Source organism: Podarcis cretensis (genome assembly GCF_951804945.1).
Source record: "Podarcis cretensis genome assembly, chromosome: 9".
Lineage (NCBI taxonomy): Eukaryota > Metazoa > Chordata > Lepidosauria > Squamata > Lacertidae > Podarcis > Podarcis cretensis.
In genome coordinates, this window is record NC_137178.1 from 76,843,420 (window position 1) to 76,860,190 (window position 16,771).

Below are 16,771 nucleotides of genomic sequence, written 5' to 3' on the forward strand. Positions count from 1 at the left end.
AAAAAAACTGATGTGGGGCATTTTTTACTCTCAAACTGCGTGTTAATCTCTCCTGCTTTAGAGGCAGGCAAGAAGAATACTTTGTAAGACTCATTCCAGGGAAGAAAAAAAAAAAAAAAAAAAAAAGACTGGAGCGATCTGGTCATGGGGAATGAGCAACATTGGTTTTTGGAATAGTACATGCAATAGGAAGAAGATTGCTCTTGGTGATTCCTTGCTTAGCCAAAAATGCCAGTCTTTCGTGGAATGCCCTTCCCTGTAGAAGACTAGTGGAAACTAGCTTATATGAGCAGACCCTCCAAATGTCCCTGTTTTCCAGGGACAGTCCCAGATTTACAGAAGCCATTTGATTTGATCCTGGAATGTCCCACTTTTCCTTAGGACGTCCTCATTTTCAGTGGAGAAATGATGGAGAGTATGACTGCATGGTGAAGCTGAGTAAACGAGAAAGGGTAGGGTTGCTATATTTCGAAGAGCAAAAAAGAGGACACATTTGCCGACTTACACTTTTAACTATGGATTGCTATGATGACTCTACCCATGAAAAAGAGGACATGTCCTGGAAAAAGAGGACACATGGCAACCTTAGCAAAGAGATAGTAATGCTTGGGTTTCATTCTCATTACATAGCTGGCAATATAGTAGTTACTAGTGTTACTCTTCTCTGGAGGCTGAGACTCTGAGATGCAGGAGGCAGAGCTTAGTAGCCAAGCAGTGGTGTTTAGTAAGTGAAGGTGCAGAGTCTGGCAGGATTGGGGTGACATCTAACAGCACATCATGGTAACGGTAATGAATTTGTTTTAATTTACTTTTTCTCATGGCATGATTCCTTCCCCAGTAAATAGCTCTTACTTTTTCCAGCGTTACTTCAGTGGAGATGAAAGTTCTTTTTTTTTAAAAAAGAAAAAATTAAACATTGCAGCTGGTAAATGGCTGTTGCTGTTGCCATGGGATTAGGACCATTTCATGCTGAGACTGAAGAGATGTTTTGTGAAAGGGACATTTCCCCCTGGAGGTGGCATGCTTAAAAATGCTGACTAAGGGTTGCACAAGGCAGGCTGTCAAACATCAAAGGGAAGCGAGCTTCAGAATATGGTTGCAAACATAAAAGCGGGTGTTTCGGGGGAAGAGGCCGCCCAGAGGAGGAGGCTCAGAGAAAGAGAGATGTGGCAAAGTTTTTATTTTCAAAAACCCTCAAACCTTCACACTTTGTTAAGTATACAGCTGAGATTACATTATAGGAGTTTGGGACTGGCTCCTATAATATAGGAACACAGAAGTTCTCATATAGCTTGTTTGTTTTTAATATATTTTTATTAAAGATTTCTTGGTTTACAAAAGTATGCGCAATGTCTCTTTCCCCCAGTTGCGTTTTCTACAGATCAGTTTCATTTGTTGTGAGACATTAATGTTGCATTAGGAAGAAAAGAGGGAAAGAGGGAAAGAGGGGAATGGTGTGTGGGGTGGGGTGGGGTGGCAATGCTTCAGTTCTACTTATTGTATGTGTGGGGTTTTGTGTCAGTGTCACTTGTGTGGGTTCTCTTTACTCTTTGCTTGTGTTCCTTTGGTGGTGAGAGAGGTTGGGGCTGGCCTAGGGTGTGGTTGGTTGTCTTTGATTGGCTGTGGTGAACTTTGTTTTCACGTGTGAGTGGTGTGTGTGTGTGTGTGTGTGTGTGTGTGTGTGTGGATCAGGTTAGCCAGATTGATTCAAATGCTGTTGGCGGGTTCTTTGTTGTTGTCTTGTTGAGCAACTACTAGAAGTCACCCCAGAACTGGCCCTACTGAACATCTTCCAAGATAATAATGCCCACTCAAACTATAAAGAGCTCATAACCCATCTACTCTCAGCAGCCAGAAGCATCATAGCCAGACACTGGAGAGACTTCACAGGAGTAAGCATGGACCAATGGTACCAAATAGTATGGGAAACAGCCTTATTAGGAAAAACTAACCAGTAAACTGAAACTGACATGGGGACAAATAGAAGAGGACACCTTCACCCCAGTATGGCTCCCCTTTATCACATACACGGCCCAAGAGAAGTTCTCATATAGTTAAGACCCATAGCAACAGCAGGACTCCATCATTGTAAGCCTTAATAAAACATGTCTCTCCTGTATCGGTCTCTACAGTCACAACAGGTGCTGTAAGTCTCCAATGGTTTGACTTCACCCTTTTATTCTTTCATTGCCTCCCAAGGCAGAAGGATGCCAACATAATAAATGGCACCTTTTGAGCAAATGACTTGGAACTTGGCAGATGGTCTGTGAAAGTGCCAGATTTCAAACTGCTCTGGTAAAAATGGCCCGAGATACAGCTAGGTAAAAAGTAATGGAAATTAGCACTTTGACCCCTTTCCCCAAAGAAAGTCTATCATATACTTCTTTCAATTCTGATGAAAATAGTAGTACTTGTAGTAGTAAATGTACTTCGTTCAGGTATGTTGTGAAGTTTTCTTTGGTTTGGGGAAGCTCTGATCACCAACTAAAATTTTATTAAGGGTTTTCCACCCCATTAAAGTCTGTGGAAGGCTTTCCAGCAAAATAATGCTTATCTGAAAGCAAAAGTTAAGCTTTTTTTTAAAGCCAGGATTGTAGCATCTGCAAAGGGTGGGGGCTCTATATAATACCTATTATGAAATTTCACAGGAGGATTCCTCTAGCTTCCAAAAGCCATACAGGAACAGGTCATTGTGTGGGGCATCTTTGCTGGTCGCTGGAACCAGCATCTCCTCCATCTAGATTAGGACCTGAAAGACCAAGGAAAACTGTTTCAGAGCTTGGAGGATAAGTTGTAAGCAAGTACAATATCACAGCTGACCTTCCCATTTTCCTGTTTTGTGGCAACATGAGATAGACTGGCAGGGTGTTGTTGTTGTTGTCGTTTAAAATCATTAAATTGATTACTTGAGCCATGAGAAGACCTAATTTTAAAACTTCTTCTATAACCCTGAAAAGATTCCTAAATGGGAAAGAGAAAAATCCAAAGTCAAAACAAAGTCTAATGGCTTAAAACAGCGTTGCCTGATGATTGAACTTAAGGTTGGAAAAACGAGAAACTGAAACTGAGAGATTCATCCACTCCTAATTGCATCATAAAATGATGTTTTGGGACACTAATGAGAAGGCAGAGGTAAATACATGTTTCCCAACAAAAATATGCAGGATGGAGAGATCTGGGATCTGCATCTGAACTATATGTGTGGAGACCCTGTTACATGGACAAACTGCTCTTAGGGCTTTGGGGGCTTTGGCTCGAGTTTGTCTGTCTCTGTCTCTCTGTTCACAATTCCTGGGTTCTCTCTCTCACTGGTTCCTAAAAACTCTAAATGACTTGCCATAGTTCCTACATGCACAAGAGACAACCTCATTACTTGTTTCCTATTATAATCTCTGAGACTCTCAGAAGATGTTCTCCAAATGACAGCACCATAATGGAAGGTTCAGACACAGCTATGGAACTTCCTCCCATGGGAGATTTGCCCAAATCCAAGAGTATGTTTTAGAAGTAGTGTAAGACCCGCCAGTGTGGTGTAGTGGTTAAGAGCGGTGGACTCGTAATCTGGTGAACCGGGTTCACGTCTCTGCTCCTCCACATGCAGCTGCTGGGTGACCTTGGGCTAGTCACACTCACCTCACAGAGTGTTGGTTGTGGGGGAGGAAGGGAAAGGAGATTGTTAGCTGCTTTGAGACTCCTTTGGGTAGAGATAAAGCGGGATATCAAATCCAAACTCTTCTTCTGTTTGAGTTGATCTTTAGAGATTGCAATGGTGGAATTCCAGTGAGGGGTTCAATATGATTCTTCCTTGCTTGGAAGAGGTCTTGCTTGTCACACCTGTCTGAATCCTTCAGGATGTGATGAGCTATAAATGTAAATTTAAAAAACCCTTTCCATTGATTTTCAGCTTTAGGCAAATTCTAACTACAGTGGATTTTGGGAAATAGAGTGATGGGCTAGATTTATCTTTAGTTTGATCCAGAAATGCAATTTTTTGCCGATCTGCCAAGTGCTGCTCCTGAGTAGCTGCTGCTTTTTCATGTCTCTTATGTATTCATATTCACCTTCCTATATATCATGGTGGGGAGTCTGTGATCCTTCAGACGAACATGCATATCCCAACATCACCCCAACCATTGGCCTTCAGTGCTGCTTCTAGTTCCTATGAATGCCAATTTGAGCTTCTTTGCTCTTTTAATTCTATTGAGACCAGGAGAAGGTGGGAAAGCTTGCTCTTGCTCTAATGTTGATACAGGAACGTTCTCAAAATAGAAAGAGCAAGCAGCGCATCACAGAGAAGAAGAGAGCCACGGAGCAAATCCTTATTGCAATATACGCCTGCTAACTGGCGAGTTATTTCATGGGTTATTTCTTTAAACTTCCACCAGATGATGCCAGACCTGTTTTCAGAAAAGTGATATCTCCCTGGAGCCAGGTTCTTTCAGGACAAGGGCCGGGTGTTCTTCTTTTGATTTAAACTTCCTTGCTGTAGTTCTGCTTAATGCTTCCCCTTCTTCCCATTTGTTCTTTGGCGTTCCTGACCTGCTCCATCAATCTCATGTCTCCAGGAGCTGCTGCTCCCTAAAATAAGATATAGCTCATTCTTAAGACACAGCTGCGAGAGCTTAATTATTATATGTTAATAAATCATACAGGATGCGGGTGGCGCTGTGGGTAAAACCTCAGCGCCTAGGACTTGCTGATCATATGGTCGGCGGTTCAAATCCCCGCGGCGGGGTGCGCTCCCGTCGTTCAGCCCCAGCGCCTGCCAACCTAGCAGTTCGAAAGCACCCCCGGGTGCAAGTAGATAAATAGGGACCGCTTATCAGTGGGAAGGTAAACGGCGTTCCGTGTGCTGCGCTGGCTCCCGGCCAATGACCCGGAAGTGTCTGCGGACAGCGCTGGCTCCCGGCCTCTAGAGTGAGATGAGCGCACAACCCTAGAGTCTGGCAAGACTGGCCCGAACGGGCAGGGGTACCTTTACCTTTACCTAATAAATCATACAAATTGGGATATGGGCCAGATAAGAGATTTTGGGGAATTATGTTGGTGAATAATTTTGGTGAATTTGTTTTCAGACGGGAGAGTTTCTTCACTCTCACTTCAGGCAAAGATGGAGCTTTGCCCCCCCCCCCCGACATCTCCAAGGTTTCAGCAGAGGCATTTTCCCTCAGGTTTCTTGTAACTGATGAATTGGACCTAGTGGCACCAGGGATTAACATCATTGGGTACTTGCTGAGGCTCAACCATCCCTGCCAAGGTGCCCCTGTTGTCCCTATAGCGGGGGGGGGGGGGAGTAGGCAACCACTTTTGTCAAGCATGCTGAACCCAGAAGGGGCCGCTTCTCTGGGTCACTTGGACAGGTGGGCAGGCCTCTCAGTCATCTGATGTCATGTAAGTAAGTACATTTTTATTTATACCCCGCCCTGCCCGGCCAAGACTGGGCTCAGGGCGGCTAACATCAAATATCAAATACATTAAAACACAATCAAACAATTGATTAAAATATGGCTTAAAAATTAGAATCAGGATAAAATTAAATGACTGCCCGTGAATTACAACCATGGGTTTAGAGACTGCAAGTATTCACCAGGGCCAGATATCCATGTTGGTCCCATGTGAGCCGATAAAAGGGCCAAAGAGGTAACTTACAGGGTCCCATAGAGAGGAGTCAAACTGGGCGTGGACCAAAGGCCAGGCGGAACAGCTCTGTCTTGCAGTCCCTGCAGAAGGATGTCAAGGCCTGCAGGGCCCTGGTCTCCTGCGATAGAGTGTTCCACCAGGCTGGGGCCAAAGCCAAAAAGGCCTTGGCCCTGTCTGAGGCCAGTTTAACCTCCTTGAGGCCCATAACCTCCAAGATTTGCGGACCCAAGACTGCAAACCAAAGGAGTGGAGCTTTAAGTTGGGGCTGAATTTAAACAGCACGTAAAAACAAGCCCTTTTGTAAAGGAAAAAACTGAAGCATCTTTTAAGCCCTGCTCTCCTGATGGTTCCTTGGCAGCAGGACTTACCTTTGGCACTGCTCAAATTCAACACCAAAAGGAGCGCTTGGCTGCTTTCAGCAGAGCTTACCTCCACCCAGAAGCTCCAGGTGAGAGCTCTCAAGTGGACCAGTTCCAACGGGGCTTGCCTTCTGTGCCAAATTTAAGCAGTGCTGAATGCAAGCCCTGGATGGGCTTTACGAATCCCACATCTGATGTCAGGGCAGTGACAGGTAGGGGTGGCCAGCAGAAAATGAGCACAAAGGCCAATCTGGCTGGCCTGGCAGGCCTAATTTGGCCCATGGGAGCTTCTCCACCTCCTGGTCCTGCTGTCCCCCCCTCTTGCTGTTGCTGCCTGTCCAATAATGCAAGCAATGCTCTCTCGCGCTCTAGCCCATGGTGCGCATTCAGCCCCAAGGGTGAAGATGAGTGAGCAACAGTGACTGTGGGGAGGAGGAAAAGGGCGTCATCAATACAAGAGACCATTTGCTTCAGTGCAGCTCCAAACACATGCAAGCTGCAAATCCAAATAGGGGATAAGCCCCCAAAGGTGCATTTGAAATACAATTGGGGGCCATCATTTACTGAAGTTAATTACATGTGTCTGAAAGACGCATTGCAACATGTCACATGCTAGGATTTGGGGCGTTTGGCCTCCTGCACTTTATTTTCACACTGTTATTGGATCTAAGAATAAGTTTATTGAATGCCAGTATGATACTGTTACCCTTTGTCTTGATTTAGATGCCATCTACGTTGTTTCTATACCTATTGCGATCCATTGCCACCAGGTTATTTCCCCCCTCATAATTTTCCAAGCAGCTAGATATGACAACTGAACATCTCCATCAGCGGGGAAGTCTGAGCAATAAACTCTATTGGATGAAGAGTCTTTCCCCCCCCCCCTCCATAGATGGGCAAGAGATGAAAGTCTCAAATGCTTTCAGTGGAAATTTGATTTGTTTTCAATAAAGAATACAGAGGATGATGACTGCAAGCAGATATTTAAGCCTGGGTGGCTTGTAATGGGATTTGCCCAAATTCCTCCAAAGCCCAAATCTTTTATACAGGACGAATCATGGGGTGAAAACTCCTTTGCTCTTTCATTTTCATAGATGAGAACTACTCTCTGGAAGCCTGAGGTCACCATGTTTTGCAGCTACAGTTCCTGAAGCAGGCAACGAATACTGCAAGCTCAGCCTCTTCCTGGTTCATATTGCTGAGGTAAACCACTTACTTGCCATGAATAATGCATGCATCCTTGCCAGGGTTTTTATTATTATTATTATGAAGAGAATTAAATTCAGCCTGGTGCTATTTTATTCCCATTCCCATCTGTGGTGATTGCCAATCACTTTCAGGAGATTAACTTTGCAGAAGTTAAGAGCAGGCTGATCTCAGTACGTTTGGCTTCCCAGTACCTGCACACTCATTGTTCTTGGGCGTAAATAAGCTGATGATGAAATGCACAAATGCAGGCTGACATCAGATGCAGAAGGGTGCCTTTGCTATTGATGGGCAGATTTTTGTCTGTTTAGGTTTCTGTCTGTTTCTCCTTTTTCCATTCTTAAACTCAGTTTGCTTCATTTCCACAGTCTGGCAGCAGAGGAAGAATGTTAAAGCCCCCATGAAAATCATATTTATTTTTCTAAACATTGCTTCTAATATGCACAATGTTCTAATGTGCATATGTTTGCAATTTTCCACAACATACTGCATTTTGTACATTATTTACACTGATGTACACATTTTGGAGAACTGCATTGTAAAATTCAGAGAAGTGCATATGTTGAAAGATGGCTGTTTTGGCTTGTGTATTGGTTCGGGAAGTGCAGATTTCTGCTCAGATTTTGCATTTCCAAATCATCCAATTGTATTTGTGGAAACTGTATTTCACAATTCATTATTCTTTTCACTTATAAACTGCACGTGGACTTTGATGCAGTTTTACGCTGTAGGCTTATCCACACTTACCCTTCCTCTGCTCTTTCCAGGCACAGTCTGTGCTTCAGAGCTACGTATCCAAGCTTTTCCCTTCTTCTTCTTCTTCTTCTTCTTCTTCTTCTTCTTCTTCTTCTTCTTCTTCTTCCCTGGAACTTTCCCCATGAAAACCTGCTCATTATTGCTGAATCAAAACAAACAGAAATCTGTGGAAAATCCAAATTGCCGATTGTTGTGCTTTAGCTTTAAAGAGTGGCTTTTCACAGGGAAATCTAAAGGGTGAAAAAGAAAAAAAAGCGTGCTCAGACTCAGAGATTTAAAGTGTAGGACCAAAGATAAGTGTGGATGAGCCCTGTGAGTTTCTGCCTTCCTCCTTCTCACCTGCATTTTAAACAATTGTCTACAGTAGGATACAGAGGCATAACATGAGAAGTGAGGAGGGGCCATGGTCCTGGGTTCACAATTTTTGAATGGGCACCAACTAGGTGACCCCACATAGGTGACCCCAGTCACCTACCTGGTTCAGTGCTCCTCTCTACAGTGGTACCTCAGGTTACAGATGCTTCAGGTTACAGACTCAGCTAACCCAGAAATAGTACCTCGGGTTAAGAACTTTGCTTCAGGATGAGAAGAGAATTTGCGCAGCAGCGGGAGGCCCCATTAGCTAAAGTGGTACCTCAGGTTAAGAACAGTTTCAGGTTAAGAACGTACGTCCAGAATGAATTAAGTTCTTAACCCGAGGTACCACTGTACTTGCCAAGGACAGCAATGGCTGGTTGGGCTCCACCCAGGCAGGGGGCTCAGTGTGACCCTGCTTTGCTTCAGCGGCATCAGCAGCAAGGGCTGGGCTGGCATCCCCCACCTGGTGCACACACATGTGTTTGCCCCAGGCCCCGGCAACCAACGCTACACCACTGGTAGGATACAAGAACTGCAGTGGGCAAACCTGGCTCCTGAAAATCACTTCCACCTTCACCTGGCCACCAACAGCACAAGGCCTTTACAGGGAGAGGAACAGGGCTACCAATTTCTCTGGCCTCTCCTCTTCTCCAATTTCACGCCAGGCTGACACAAAAGCCACTATGAAGTAATGCTGTGAGTGGCTTTATGGCTACTAGGTAGGGGAAGGCACAGGGAATCGGGGAAGGGGGTGTGGATTGGCCAACCAGTGTCTGCGTGTCTCCATTCTATGCACGTTTATTCAGAGGTACATAGGATTCTTGCAGATTTACTTACCGATCAGTTATCTTCATCAGCTTTGTTGGATTTCAGTTGTTGCACACAAAGCTTGCATTCGAGTATGACCATCTTGCTTCAGAGAATAACTTTCTCTACAAAGTATGCAGAGTCTTGTGATACCTTAAAACAGTGGTTTTCAAAACTTTCTTCTCTGGGCCAGAATAAAAATTTCCTTGCACCACATTATTATTTTTTATGGTTAAGAAATATACTGGAAAACACTTAAAAAAGATAAAACTTCTAGCAATGCCTGATTTATAAAACACAACTACTTTATAATAGGGATGCGGGTGGCGCTGTGGGTTAAACCAGAGAGCCTAGGGCTTGCTGATCAGAAGGTTAGCAGTTCGAATCCCTGCGACGGGGTGAGCTCCCAATCCTTGGTCCCTGCTCCTGCCAACCTAGCAGTTTGAAAGCACGTCAAAGTGCAAGTAGATAAATAGCTACCGCTCCAGCGGGAAGGTAAACGGTGTTTCCGTGTGCTGCTCTGGTTCACCAGAAGTGGCTTAGTCATGCTGACCACATGACCTGGAAGCTGTACACCGGCTCCCTCGGCCAATAAAGTGAGATTAGCGTCGCAACCCCAGAGTCGTCCGCGACTGGACTTAACTGTCAGGGGTCCCTTTATCTTTTCACTTTATAATATGACCATGGGACATGCAGAAAGTATAAAACAATGCAACTACACAAGAACATGAATCAGTCCCAAAGTATAATATTGACTGTACAGTGGTACCTCAGGTTAAGTACTTAATTCATTCCGGAGGTCTGTACTTAACCTGAAACTGTTCTTAACCTGAAGCACCACTTCAGCTAATGGGGCCTCCTGCTGCTGCTGCGCCACCGGAGCACGATTTCTGTTCTCATCCTGAAGCAAAGTTCTTAACCTGAGGTACAATTTCTGGGTTAGCGGAGTCTGTAACCTGAAGTGTATGTAACCCAAAGCGTATGTAACCCGAGGCACCACTGTACTTGATTCTTCCTGCCACATTTGCCATCCTCTCCTGCCACACCAATGTGGTTGTCACGCCCTTTCAGGACCACTGCCTTAAAGACCAATAAGTTTTTTAATGAATAAGCTTGTAAGGGTGCTGGATTTTCCTGTAGGATCTGTCTGTGCACCAACTATACTGTGCTGTGGAATGAATCAAGAAATTGGGCTTTTCTTTATTCATAGTAATAAACACCTAGCCTTCCTCAGTGGTCTTCAGCTTGGTCCAGCTGTTGCGCTTAAGATAAATGATGTCACTAAATAGGGAATTAAGTGCAAGCTGCTCTCGAGTCTTATGATCTGCCCATCCCCCACCTGATCTCCTGTGAAAGTTCTGCCAAGGTTCTTTATTCCAAATTTACCGTTCTGTTGGCTAGCTGGTTTGTTTATGTGGGTTCATCTCCGTCTTTAGAATGACATTCAGAATTCCTGTACTGGGAACTGCAGGGCAGGAAGAATGCTCTGTGAAATACATCCTTCTGGAGTCACCATCTGGGCAATATTCATCTTGCTTAGCAAAATGCCACGATATTCTGCCGAACGCAGGTGCCGAGGCTGATCACGAGGCACTGGTGACCACAGCAATAAACCAACATCCAGCAGAAAGATAATTAAGGCACCTGGTGCTGCCTTGGCTTTGAATGAGCCAATTTTATTTTCTGTACTGATCTGAATGGAAAAATCCACCCTTTGTTTCACTCTGCAGCAGCATGTCAAGTTGCTTCTAGACAATCTGTTTAAGGAATATTCAGCCTGATTTGTTTGCATTAATTTTGCAGGGCGGCTGGAAGTAGACAATGGCAGCTATTTACTGAGCATTGATTCTGATCTGTTTGTGGGGAGTTTATATGAAGTTGCATCAAGCAATTGTTATCCTACACATTCCAGTGCAAATTCCCATCCTTTTCCTTAACACAAGAAGTCTGTTATTTTTTGTGGGGGGAGCAGGTTTGTTACACCTAAATTACACCATTGCCTATCATGGCTCCACCTTAACCCTCACCCCAAAGCAGCATTTTACAAAGCATGCTAAATATCTTGTACTTTTAAAATTACCTTAATAATGGTATTATCCTGCTGATATTTTGATTTCTTTTCCAAAAGGGACAACATGGCTGCAAACATTTTATAATTGAATCAGTTCATTAATTGTGTCGTCCCCCCCGGCTTTTCTGATTGCAAAATCATAAATTATTTTTCCAGAGTCACTTTTTCTGCCAAGGTCACACTCAATAGAGAAAAGAGCTCTGTGGTTTAATGGTCCTTGCACTTTAGCAGAACACCTGCAGCTTCTGATCAGCGCTAGCTTGTTGAAACACCTTTCAGCTTCTGCGGAAAATATCCAGCGGGCTAAGCAGATTACACTGAAAATTAATTGTACTTGGCTTTTCTAAATCTCTTTTCCCAAAAGTAGATTTGAAGATCCCCACCCCGCCCCAATGCAACATTTCACAAGGCAAATATTAATAAATATCTGCAGGTCTGTGTGGCTCACCTATCAGGTTATTATCTCCTTGGAATGCTAAACCTCTTGAAGCAAGATATAAGGCAGGGGGGAGGAACTGCCCAGGAGAAACTGCACCTACCTGATGTCAGATGTGACATTAGATGTGGGGCAGGTAAGGATGCAGTTGCAAACGAATGACCAGGAGTTTTAATGAGCTGCTGTTTGTTCCTTTGCAAGCAGGACTTGCTGATTAGCACTCATAAAGGCCGGCTGAAGGGACGCGGGTGGCGCTGTGGGTTAAACCACAGAGCCTAGGACTTGCCAATCAGAGGGTCGTTGGTTCAAATCCCTGCGACGGGGTGAGCTCCCGTTGCTCGGTCCCTGCTCCTGCCAACCTAGCAGTTCAAAAGCACGAAGTGCAAGTAGTTAAATACTCCCGCTCTGGCGGGAAGGTAAACGGCGTTTGTGTGGACAGGCGGAGTCCCCAGATCCTGCGCGGTCCCCCCCGTCATGTGGAATAATGACTCAGGACAACGTGCTATGGGATTAAATTGGCCACAACTTTATTAAACTTCAAATATGGGTAGACCTTGGCTCAGGCATTGGGCGTTCTCCCTCCCCAGTCCCCAGCCGGGGACCTAGGGAGCATCAGGGTTATCCAGTGTGTGTGTGTGTGGGGGGGAAAGGCCGGCTCTGGAGAACATATGTTCAAGCAGAGATAGCCGCCCCCGTTACGCCGCTGCCGCAGGGGAGAGCAATGACGACCTTTCGGCGTACGGTCAAAGCCTCCCTTCAGAAACCCCTTTAACGGGGAACCCTGGTATCGCCGCCGCAAAGAGGAAGATGGACTAAAGGATTCCGCCCAAGGCCTCATACCGCCAAAGTTGTGACATTTTGCTACGGGAAAGGCGAAACCTGCCAATGCAGGGAAATTCCTTTCCGGCCCTTTAACAGCGACCTTAACGTAGCAGCGCCCGCATACCTGTGAAGAAAAGTTAACCTGCAAAACCTGTGAAGAAAAGTTAACCTGCAAAATAAGACATTAACTGAGGGTGGGTAGGGTGTGAGAAGCTCTGGAGCCAAGTGAGGATTCCCAGGTAAGTTCCTCCCTCTATTGTGTGGGCAGGTAGTCCCTCCCCTACCTGGCCTGGTCTCCTTGGCAACGCTTCCCCCAGGTGGGATTGGACAACTGACTGAGGTAGGCGGAGACCTCCAGGTATCCCACCTGAGGGAAGGCAAAGCCAAGCCTATGCTGTTGGAGCCGCTCCAGATCTAGGGGCTGCACGCGTCCATGCAAAGGGCGCCCCCCGTTTTAGCGGGGAGCGGTCATTCCGTGCGCTGCTCTGGTTCGCCAGAAGTGGCTTAGTCATGCTGGCCACATGACCCGGAAGCTGTACGCCAGCTCCCTAGGAAGGTTAGACTGGCTCTCTTCTTGCAGTCTTTCCTCCACCTCCTTATTCCAACAGGTTTTGGGGAACTGACAGTTTTTAATGAAAGGGCTGGTGCCATGTTTTTAAATGATTGTTTTGTGTTATTAGCTCAGGGCCGGATTTAGGTTTGATGAGGCCCTAAGCTACTGAAGGTAATGGGGCCCTTTTTATGTCCAGCTGTCCCTTGTCAACAACAAATTGTCACTGCTTTTTGTGTTCAGTATATGCTATATGGTAATTTATGGACCTAATAGGTATCTAAAGCCATTTGCACATAACAAAATATGTATTTTATCAACGTAATTGTTGAACTTATCCTATATTTTGGAAATGTACAACTGGTTTTTTCCCCTTTAATTTTTTTGGGGGCCCCCAAGAGAGTGGGGCCCTAAGCTATAACATGTTTAGCTTATACGTAAATCTGGCAATGTATTAGCTGTTCTGAGTTTATCTGTAAGCTGCTTGGAGACCCTGTCAGCAAAGAAGGTGGGAAACAAACAAACAAACAAACAAGCCCCATTGGGATTGGCTACTCTAAGGGGGTTTGCTGTTAGCAGCCATCAGCTGAAAGTGACCGCATGTGAACAGTTAGAAATTAGCCAGGCGCGAGGCACATTTTGTGTCTGCAACAGGTCCAGTTGTGACCATGTGGAAATCTCTGGATACCAGGCTGGCAACTGGGAAAAGCAAAATGTCACTAAGAGAAGGATCTGAAATACTTTCCTTGAAGCTTGAATTTGTTATTTCCCCTCCCTGGATTGTTTAATTTGATGCTTTAATGTATTGTAAATTGCTTTGAGATTTGTTCTTTAAAGCTTGTTCTTTAAAACTGCTTTGAGATTTGTTCTAGAAAGTGGTATAGAGATGAAATTTAAATAAATAAAACAAACAAACAAACAAACAAACAAACAAACACCAGTGGTACCTCGGGTAACAGACACTTCAGGTTACATACGGTTCAGGTTACAGACTCCGCTAACCCAGAAATAGTGCTTCAGGTTAAGAACTTTGCTTCAGGATGAGAACAGAAATTGTGCTCCGGCGGCACGGCAGTAGCAGGCTCCATTAGCTAAAGTGGTGCTTCAGGTTAAGAACAGTTTCAGGTTAAGTACAGACCTCCAGAATGGTACCACTGTAATAATAATAATAATTCCACTAAAACCAAAAAAGGCATCTAGACATTCCAGTGTGGCAACTGGAACCCAGGTTTAAGATTAGATTTGCTGATTAGATTATGTATCTCAGTTTCTAACACTGTCTGTGAAGGCACACTTTCATCACCAATTAGCTGATTGGTGCTTTGAGCCCCCTCCCCCACCTTTTGTCTATTTGCAGGTGCAATTTGGATTCAAACTGTGTCTGCAAATGGTCAGCTTTTCTCTTCAGTCATGGTTTGAATCCCTTTGGAGGTGCACTGCTAGCTCCAGTGAGCTGATTCGTGCTGAAAACGAGTCCCTTTAAAATTGCCACCAGAAGTCACAATGACATTGGATGACTGACAAGTCATCAGTGGCAGACTTTGGGCTTTCCAATTTCAGCATTGCCCTGTGAAATGTCACCCCCCCCCCGCCTTCCGTCATTCATCATTGTTACAGAGCCTCCTGCATCAGCCTCTTGGCTCAGCAACCAGCGCAGGCAAACTGATTGTGCTCCCCCCAATCTGCCTGTGCCCCCAGCTGTCTTTTATCCACAACACAGCCATTAATTTAATCCCATTCAACTGCTCTTATTAACTTCCTAATTATATTCACTTTATTTGACTTTTTAACCATCTTCCATGCCTTAACGTATGCATTTTGGTTTTTTGCATCTGGACTGTATATATTGCATCTGTACTGTATGGTGTGTATGATCTTGGAGGAACTTTGGTTTGTTGTAGCTGTTAGACTGAGTGCAAATCACGACAGACAAGGGAATCCTCGTATTACACATGGACTGCCACAAGATGGTCGTTGAACACAAGGACTGCTCCCCCTACCTGCCTTTGTCCTGCTTGATGCTTGATGAGGGATGCTTTAAAGTGACAAATACCCACATCTTTTACTTAGTCAGAAAATTTCCCTAAAGGATGCTGTGTCATTTGAAACAGATTTCTTACGTTTTCTGGGGAAATTCATCACCTTAACATGAGGAAAATCATATGCAAATATTGCATCCCTAAAGCCAGAGAACACCAGCAAACTGTCAAAAGATGGAGCTTGGTGGTCCTGGAAATGCCATTTCGCTTGCTTCAAGAATAACACACCAACTTAGCTTGGGCAACTCTTACACCAATTGTGGGGTGCCCAGATAGATGGACCTCATGCACCATGATGTTAGACACCAATCCAATTTTCATTCCCAAGGCAGCATTTTACAGAGGTGGAAGGTTAATGTATTAACACGTCCATTTTAATGCATGTCTAACTCCTTGAACAAAATTGCTGAGCGTTAAAATCTGATTTATGATGACACCCTGACAATGGAAGTGGTTTTCTTTCTTTCCTTTTCTTTAAAACAAAAGATCAGCAAGTGAGAACCAGCAGTCATAGAGAACAGAAACAAAACTGTGAACCAGATGTTTAGCTCATTATACGATGTCCTACATATATTTGGACCCTTTTGCCACAGATTGTAGGCAGGATATGTGTGTTGTGTGTGCAGCCTAGAATAATCTGTTCAGTTTATGAGATTCCCTCCCCACATTTGAGCCAATAGGCAGGGTCACCCTTTAGAACTAAAGTTATGAATCAAAATGTGCAGGCACAAGGTGGCTCTTTGACCTGTGCTGATAACATTGCCGTATACCGCCACCATCTGAAGGATCATAAGATCTGTTCATGATCTACAGATTCATTACAACTAATGAAAGCTGGGTTGTTCTTTTTTTGCGTGGTTTAGGGCTGGCATTGGAGGACCGCTACACGGCAGTATGGAAATACAATTTCTAGTATGGAAATACAATTAGGAAGAAATCGTCACCAGTTCAGTCTTCTAGAGATCTTATTACATGCATAGGACCCTTTATTTACCGTATTTTGGGGCCCTCTACTCTGCTCACCCCCTTCATGAATCACTGCCTTCTCGTGGCGAAGGGGCTTGAATACCTCCAAGAAGCTTTGAGCTATGTTGGGCAGGGCCACCCAAGACGGACAGGTCATAGCCAAGAGTTTAGACTAAATGCAGAAGGAACTGGCAACCCCCTCCAGTATTTTTGCCATGAAAACTCCATGGACATGAAAAAGGAGCTTTGAGAAGATAGTGAGTTTCCAAGGCATGCTCTGGTTCATGGGGTCACGGAGAGTCGGACATGACTAAGACAACAACAAACAAAAAGGATACAAACAAAAGGATACAAATCTATATAAGACACAAAGCATGCACAATGTGGGCAGAAAATCTGATTGGCACCCCTACCAACAGGCCTCCAAGATGGCTATATTTTTACTTTTGTAAGAGAGTGATTAAAACCAGTAGGAAACAGCAGTGTGTGCAAAGTGGTAGCAAGGTCAGCATCGTGCAAATGCAGATCGAAAACATCTTGGGCTCCTGTTAGCATATTTACACTCCCACCACCCCTTCCCTTTCCGTAAGCAGCAGTAACTCACCTGCTGAGGGGCCAGGTAAGCACCTGCCCCATCATATTGCTCACTACCAAGGTTAAGATGATTTGCAAAGCTTATTAAAATGAAAAGATGTCAGGAATATGAATGCATCCATTGTGGGTCATGCAAGGCCTCATGAGCTGTGCAATCTGCCCTCCCTT

General features: G+C 44.6%; 1 long non-coding RNA gene across 1 annotated transcript; it reads left to right on the forward strand.

Moving 5' to 3' along the window:
• Positions 1–459: 459 nt before the first annotated feature.
• Positions 460–8,001, forward strand: LOC307223828. Its single transcript, XR_013842288.1, has 3 exons — positions 460–786; positions 7,094–7,202; positions 7,973–8,001. It is a non-coding gene; the product is annotated as an uncharacterized lncRNA (long non-coding RNA).
• The last annotated feature ends 8,770 nt before the right edge of the window (positions 8,002–16,771 follow it).